The sequence below is a fragment of the Choristoneura fumiferana genome, chromosome 10, assembly GCF_025370935.1.
Source record: "Choristoneura fumiferana chromosome 10, NRCan_CFum_1, whole genome shotgun sequence".
NCBI classification, from domain to species: domain Eukaryota; kingdom Metazoa; phylum Arthropoda; class Insecta; order Lepidoptera; family Tortricidae; genus Choristoneura; species Choristoneura fumiferana.
Window position 1 is genome coordinate 1216553 of NC_133481.1, and position 7541 is coordinate 1224093.

At 39.9% G+C, this 7541-nt stretch overlaps 1 long non-coding RNA gene across 1 annotated transcript; it reads left to right on the plus strand.

The window, feature by feature from the left end:
* The first annotated feature begins 743 nt into the window (after positions 1-743).
* LOC141431816 (uncharacterized) lies at positions 744-6726 on the plus strand. Its single transcript, XR_012451753.1, has 3 exons — positions 744-1642; positions 1940-2361; positions 4126-6726. It is a non-coding gene; the product is annotated as an uncharacterized lncRNA (long non-coding RNA).
* Positions 6727-7541: the final 815 nt, after the last annotated feature.

Here is a 7541-nt window from a genome sequence, read left to right on the forward strand (position 1 = left end):
TCAATGTTTGTTTGGTAGCAATGAAAATCTGACTCCAAAGTTATTTACTGGGTTTATTTCTTCTTAAAGTACAACAATTAAAATAAAATTAGTTTGACAGCGAGAGAGACGTGTACTCGCTGGTGTCGTCAGTCAGGTGTGCGGCGGTGAGGCGCGGGGACGCGGCGTCGGCGCGCGCGCTCGGAGCCGTTCGGGAAACATCGGCGTTAACATACTCCCCCCTCGAGTAGGTGGAGACTCGAGGAGTGAAGACACGGTGGACGACGATGCCGAAGGATCAGTCGACGTAGCTGGTGGCTTTAAGCACGTCGCTGTAGATGAGGATGTCCGAGGTGTTGAAGGTGCCTTCGGACTTGACGATGATACAGAAGATGATTTCCGGGATGTTGATGAATCCTTAGGTAGTGCGCATAATTTGTGCACGGCGCGGCGCACTGTACCTCTAGTTGTCAGGATATCAGCTACTCTAGCGATGCCGTCCTGGCCAGGATATAACTTCTTAATGCGTCCTAGGCGCCAGTTCATAGGCGGAACATTCGCTTCCTTAAGGACGACCATGTCGTTAACTTGTAGACCTTCTTCATTAGTCTGCCATTTCACCCTTTGTTGTAACTCTGATAGAAATTCTTTGTGCCAACGGGACCAAAATTGCTGTCGCATCTGTTCTATGTGCTGGTATCTCTTAAGTCGACAGGGATTTACTTCAAGTAGTGGTGGTGACGGTAGTGATGTTAAGGCTTACCGATCAGGAAGTGTCCCGGAGTTAATGGTTCCAAATCGTTTGGATCGGATGACATTGGTGTAAGAGGTCGCGAATTTAAAATAGCCTCTATTTGTGTAAACAGAGTAGATAGTTCCTCGAACGTCATGTGTGTGTTACCTAATACTCTAGTAAGATGGAACTTGGCCCCTTTTACGGAAGCCTCGTGTAATCCACCGAAATGTGGAGAATAAGCGGGCATGAACTTGAATTTTATGCCTTCGTTCTCTGCGTAAGAAGCAATGGAATCGCCACTTGATTTTAAAAGCCTACCGATTTCGTTGCTTGCACCCACAAAATTAGTGCCATGGTCACAGTGAATTATGCTTGGTTTCCCCCTGCGAGATATGAATCGCCTCAGACACTGAATGAAACATTCAGACGTGAGGTCGCTAGCTAGCTCCAAATGCAGAGCCTTTGTCGAAAAGCAAACGAACAACGATAGGTAGCATTTCGTTATACGACAGCCACGACCTTTACGATCCGTAATTTGAAAAGGACCAGCGTAATCTATCCCACAAACTTGAAAAGGAATATTTGGTGTTACGCGTGGCTGTGGTAAGTTACCCATAAGTGGGTTTATGTTTTTTGCTTTCATGATTCTACATATCTTACAGTTATTAACAGTACTTCTCGCTAAAATTCTTCCATTCAAAGACCAGAACCTGTCTCGTACACTATTCAACAAAAGTTGAGGACCACCATGTAGTAATTTCAAATGCTCTTGTTTAAAAATTAGCTTTGTAAAAGGATGATTTGGACTCAATATAATAGGGTGTTTTTTATTGTAATTTTCAGGTGCATTTTGAATGCGGCCGCCAACCCGAAGAAGACCAGTTTCATCAATAAAAGGAGTAAGTGACAGTATACGAGACCTTGCAGGTAAGCCTTTATTATTTTGAAAAAGATTTAGTTCATTTCCAAAGGATTCTTGTTGAGATAGTTTACTTAAACACATAAGCGACGTATTTAATTCGTCACTGGTTAAATATCCTAACAGTTTTGAATTACGATTTCGTGTATTGTGAATAAACCGTTTCACATAAGCAAAGGCTCTTTGCAAGGTTGACAATTTCGAATACCTGGTAAAGTCAATAACCTTGGAAGGAGCGCTTGCTGTGTCTGTACCGTTAGTAGTATTAGTGTTTTTATTATTTAGTATATAAGTTTTCATTTCAGGTACTTCACTCTCAAGGCTGCGCTGGTTTAATTCAGGCCAATACGACATGTCTCTTTCTAAAAACGAGGGACCCTGCCACCACAAAGCTGAATTACAAAGCTGTTGAGGTTCAACTCCTCTAGAGGCCAAATCCGCGGGATTTTGATCGCCCGGAACATGTCTCCATGTTCCATGAGGGGACAGGTCTTGGATCGCTCCTACTCGGTTTGAGACGAAAGTTTTTAAGCTACGTGGTTCAGCCTCGAGCCAACTTAAGACAACAGTGGAGTCGGACCAGTGAAAAATACGGTCAATATGACAGCGCAGAGAATCTTGAACCTTGACCGCTAATCTCACGGACAACAACGCACCTAGGAGCTCCAGACGTGGGATTGAGGTCGGCTTTAGTGGAGCGACTTTGGCTTTGGCACACAATAATCGTGTAAGTGTATTATCTTCATTATCGGTTGAAGTTAAGTAAACGCAGGCAGCATAAGCATTCTGCGATGCATCAGAAAATGAATGTAATGTAATTGCTTTAGGTTTCTTACACAAAACGCCTCTAGGAATATTTATGTTAGCAAGATATTTTAGATTCTCTACATAATCTGACCATTTTGTGGACAATTCTGTGGGAATTAAATCATCCCAATCTAGTTTAGTCAGCCATAATTTCTGTAATATTATCTTAGGAGTAATCGTAATTGCACTTAATAGGCCGAGTGGATCGAATATTTTAGCTGAATTCGACAGTATCTTGCGTTTTGTTGCTGGTTGCGTTGCATCTATGTTCACCGAAAATTGCAACACATCAGCGCTAGGATGCCATGTAAGACCTAAAACGCTCGACTCTGCAGAAATGTCCAAATCCTTAGGTATCATTGAACCTAGACTATTTTTTACGACCAAAGGAGCGTTTGTGTGGAATTTACGAAGAGGAAAACATGCAGTCTTTAAAGTTTTAGTTACTGACTCGCAGATATGACTCAGCTCTGCTTCTGTGTTAGATCCAGTCAACAAATCGTCCATATAAAAATCATGCTGTATAACTTGCGCAATGTTTTCGTCTTCGCATTCCTTTGCTAGTTGCAATAAGCATCTGGTACTTAAATATGGAGCTGCAGCAGTTCCATACGTTACTGTGTTTAATTGTAAAATTCTGATTGGTTGTGTTTCTTGGTCTCTCCACAAAATTAGCTGTAAGTGGCGTTGATTAGGCTTTATAAGTATCTGCCTGTACATTTTTTCGACGTCTGCCGTAACTACGTAATTATGTTGTCTGAATCTGAGTAAAATTGCTAACAAATCATCTTGTACGGTAGGTCCGACATATTGAATGTCGTTGAATGATACCCCAGAAGTAGTTTTGGCAGAAGCGTCGAAAACAACTCTTAATCGTGTCGTCTCGCTTTTTTGCCTAATCACTGCGTGATGTGGGAGATAGTAACCGAAGTTTGGCTTTGAGATTTCTGTCAGATGTCCCAGGTTCTCGTATTCGTGAATAAATTCTGAATAAGCTTTTTTCAGGGAATCATTACTTGACATTCGTTTCTCACTATTAAAGAATCTTTTTTCGGCAATTTTGTAAGAGTCACCAAGGGCATCTGAGGAATCTCGCAACGGAATTGTAACAACAAATCTTCCGTCCGCGTCGCGATAGGTAGTGTTATTAAACAGTTCCTCACAATAGTCGTCTTGAGGCGAAGCAGCCTTTGACATTGGCAATTCCTCGAGTTCCCAGAATTTAGATAATTGATCTTTAATGTCTTGAGAAAATTTGCATTTTATGTTTTGTGAACTCGAAGAATCACAGTAGCTCCCCCCGTGGGGCCAGCTACTATCCATCCCAATTTTGTTTCCGTCAGTACAGGTTTATGCTGCCCTAGTTTAATTTGTTTGGATCCCATAAGGTCCCAAAATATATCAGACCCTAGTAGGATATCGACTTCTGACGGATGACAAAACTGAGGATCAGCTAGGATTAAATTACTGGGAATTCCTAACTGCGACTTAACCTGTATGTTAGGCAGTTTGTCTGTGATAGTTGGTACTATATAAAATTTCACAGGCGTGGAGAAATCATTATGCAGTGATTGTATAGTAAGATCGCAATGTTCGTTGATTTTTAATGTTGCATTATTAATGCCTATTACGGCACGATTAGTTTGAGTAACATTGCAATTAATCCTTTGTTTTGCTGTTTCAGATATAAATGAAGATTGACTCCCGCTATCTAATAACGCCCGCAAAGTATATTTTTTACCCTGACTTGTAACGTTGACAAGCGCTGTTGAAAGCAGAACCTGATCACAGGATACAGCGGACATGGCGACTGAAGCTTTACTCTCAATTGGATTTTCATATCGAGAAACAGTTGCGGCAGAGGAAGACGCTGTCTCTTGAGTAAGGTTAGTATTAGTTTTATTATTATCTTGCCCTGTCACGGTACCTTCAGTATTTGTAATTTCTTGGACATGTAATTGTTTGTGTAAAATAGTACTATGTTTTCTTTTACAGATCCTGCAACCACCAGCGCGGCATTGATAAGTAAGGTGACCGGGGCGTAGACAATTTTTGCATAACTTCCACTGGCTAACCTGCTGATAACGATCATCCACGGACAATGTTTTAAATTTAGGACACTCAATTAATCGGTGATTCTGTTTACAGGACATGCACTGGTAGCTGGTAGGTGGCGTTTGAGGAGATGAAGCAATAAACGACTTAGTTTTTGGAATAAAGGGGCGTTTTTCATTTTTCACATCTGACCGTGTAGACTGAACAGTTTCCAAAACGTCAGCCCTATTACGCAAGAACTTGTAAAAATCCTGTAAAGTAGGAGAATTTTCAAATTCATTTCTGTGTTCTTCCCACCTCCTAGCAGTGGCACTATCAAGTTTCATAGATGCCATGTAAATAATAAGCGTGTCCCACTTGTCCGTGGATTCACCAAGCGTTTTAAGCGCTTCTAAATTTTTTGAAATAGAATCAATTAAATTGCGTATACCCCTATCAGTTTCCCTCGACAAAGGCTCGAGGTTAAAAAGGCACTTGAGGTGTTGATTAACCAATAAGCGTTTGTTATCATATCTTTCACACAGGAGAGACCAAGCAATGGCATATGTGTCAGCAGAAACCGACACCGATTTAATTACAGCACTTGCCTCCCCTTCCAAGTAGGACTTTAAATAATGAAATTTGCATATATTGTCCATGTCATTATTTTTATGTATAAGTGACAGGTATGTGTCGCGAAATTCTAGCCACTTACTAGTATTTCCATCAAAAGGAGGAAGTTTCAATGGTGGTAACTTTATCTTATTTGCAGCACTGCGACTGGACACACTAGAAACTTCGTCCTCTTGTTGGTTATTTTTCCACTTTTCCACCAAGTCTTGGGCCTGACCAAAACTAGCATAAAATAAATTTTCCGTATCTTCCCGTTCTTCTACTTGCTTTTCAGATGTATCTAACTGCTCAATTTTGTTTTGAATCTGGTCAAACCCATCTAGCACCACTTGCATTTTATTCAAACGTAATGACAACTCATTTATTTCGGCACTAGATATTTCTTTTATATTCCTTTCAAGCAAAGGAGATAAGTACTTTTTAAATAGTGTTAACCGAGATCTAATAGACCCTCTTTGCTGTATAAGTTCTTTTAAATCACCCATCTTGTGAGCGCAAGCAACGCAATCTAATAAATTTGCACGTTTGTACGTGTTAAAGTAGGTATCGTACGTAAGATACTTGGGTATTCAGATAAACGAAACCAAGTTAAATATAAATAAACGATTCCATACCTTGATCACGCCGTTATAGGTAATTGTAGACAAAATCCAATCCTTGCCCGCTTTGTTAGGTATTACAGCTCAGTATTATTGTTTTCGCCGACAATATTTACGTATTTATTGTTCTCGTCAACTTACTTCCATCCGAGTTCTGTTGTATAATTAATCTGAAATAGTCGGCAAAGCAATTTAAAATACTTGCAAATTATAATTCCTTTCTTTAGGGACAGGCTAAGAATAGCTTGAAATAGGTATTTATTTGTTACAAGAAGGTTGAAGATAAATGCAGCGTTTGGCTTACACACAGAAAGATAGATAGGTTAGTTAGATAGTTACGATATAGGTATAGGTAAGTCTTCAAAGGAATGCAAAGCGTTGTTAATTTTTCATTCAAGTAGTAAGTAAAGAAGTATATTAAATGTACGAATTAAAACCTTAGCATATTTTCGCTTAACAATAATGCACAAACACACACATGACTTGGTTATTTTAGCAAATTTAACAATTGAAAGGCAATTAGAAAATGGCCGTCACCGATTAGCTCGATTCAAACTTATTTTGTTGTACTGAATAATTTAAATACGCTATCTCCGTTGTTCACACAAAACACTGGCTAAGATTGCATTAAACTTATAATAAAATAGAAACAGGTACACTTCCTTCGTATTTAGCACTTATCACGTATCTTCGTTAATATCCTTTGTCTGTTTCCTTGCTTGCTTTGAAGTTGAATCTTAGCAGGTCCGTGGTTATTGTTGTGAATAATGCGTAGGTATGAAGCGTTGCGTGTTGATTCGATCACGTCGAGGTCTCCAAATGTTTGGTAGCAATGAAAATCTGACTCCAAAGTTATTTACTGGGTTTATTTCTTCTTAAAGTACAACAATTAAAATAAAATTAGTTTGACAGCGAGAGAGACGTGTACTCGCTGGTGTCGTCAGTCAGGTGTGCGGCGGTGAGGCGCGGGGGACGCGGCGTCGGCGCGCGCGCTCGGAGCCGTTCGGGAAACATCGGCGTTAACACTGGTAATTACCATTTTGTATGTTCCCAAGTATTTGGTGACCTTGATGCTACGTACTATATGACTCTGACTGTACGTAGTAATTTTATATACTTAAGCAGTATCGTACGTATTCGATTGACGTGTAATGCTACTGACAAGCTGGCGGCGAGCATGGGTGAAAAGGCGAAAGTCGAATTCAGTTACATAATCGTTGCACAGCAAGAAAAAACGAATTTTATGCCGAATTTTTTTTAACACAAAAACGTTGCGTTGAGCGCAATTGGTCGTACGAAACGAATATAACTAGGTACTTGACACGAATCTGAAAATAAAGAATTTCTACTACCACAAAGTGAGGTAATCCTATACCGCCTCGGAGCCAGCTCCATTCTTTGAATTCTTTGAGTACGTAAATTATAGTGGAAGTAGCTGGAATTTAAGATGTTCAATACCAGATTAGAAATTCAACACTGGATTGGCCTTTCAATGTCAATTAATAATAAACTTCACAGGCCACTAATTCGTCACTGCTCGAGGTTATGGATTCAAAGCTTAAAGGTGCTTTTGGAGCGAAAGTTCTATTAATAATAACTAAATTTATAATTCAAAATTAATGGTTACATTAACTTGTGAAGTGTAGAACCATCTGCATCTGCGCCATCTCTTCGGGTGGTAAGGCTCTGCTTAAAGTTCACTCGGATCATCACCATTTTACTTACTAATCCTGGCAATCAGCTGGCAGTCCTGTGTTCTGACCTGAAGAGTAATACAGCCGTGTTTTTATATTGTTAGCGTTTAAGTTTTCTTAACTGTTTTTCCAGTAGCTAA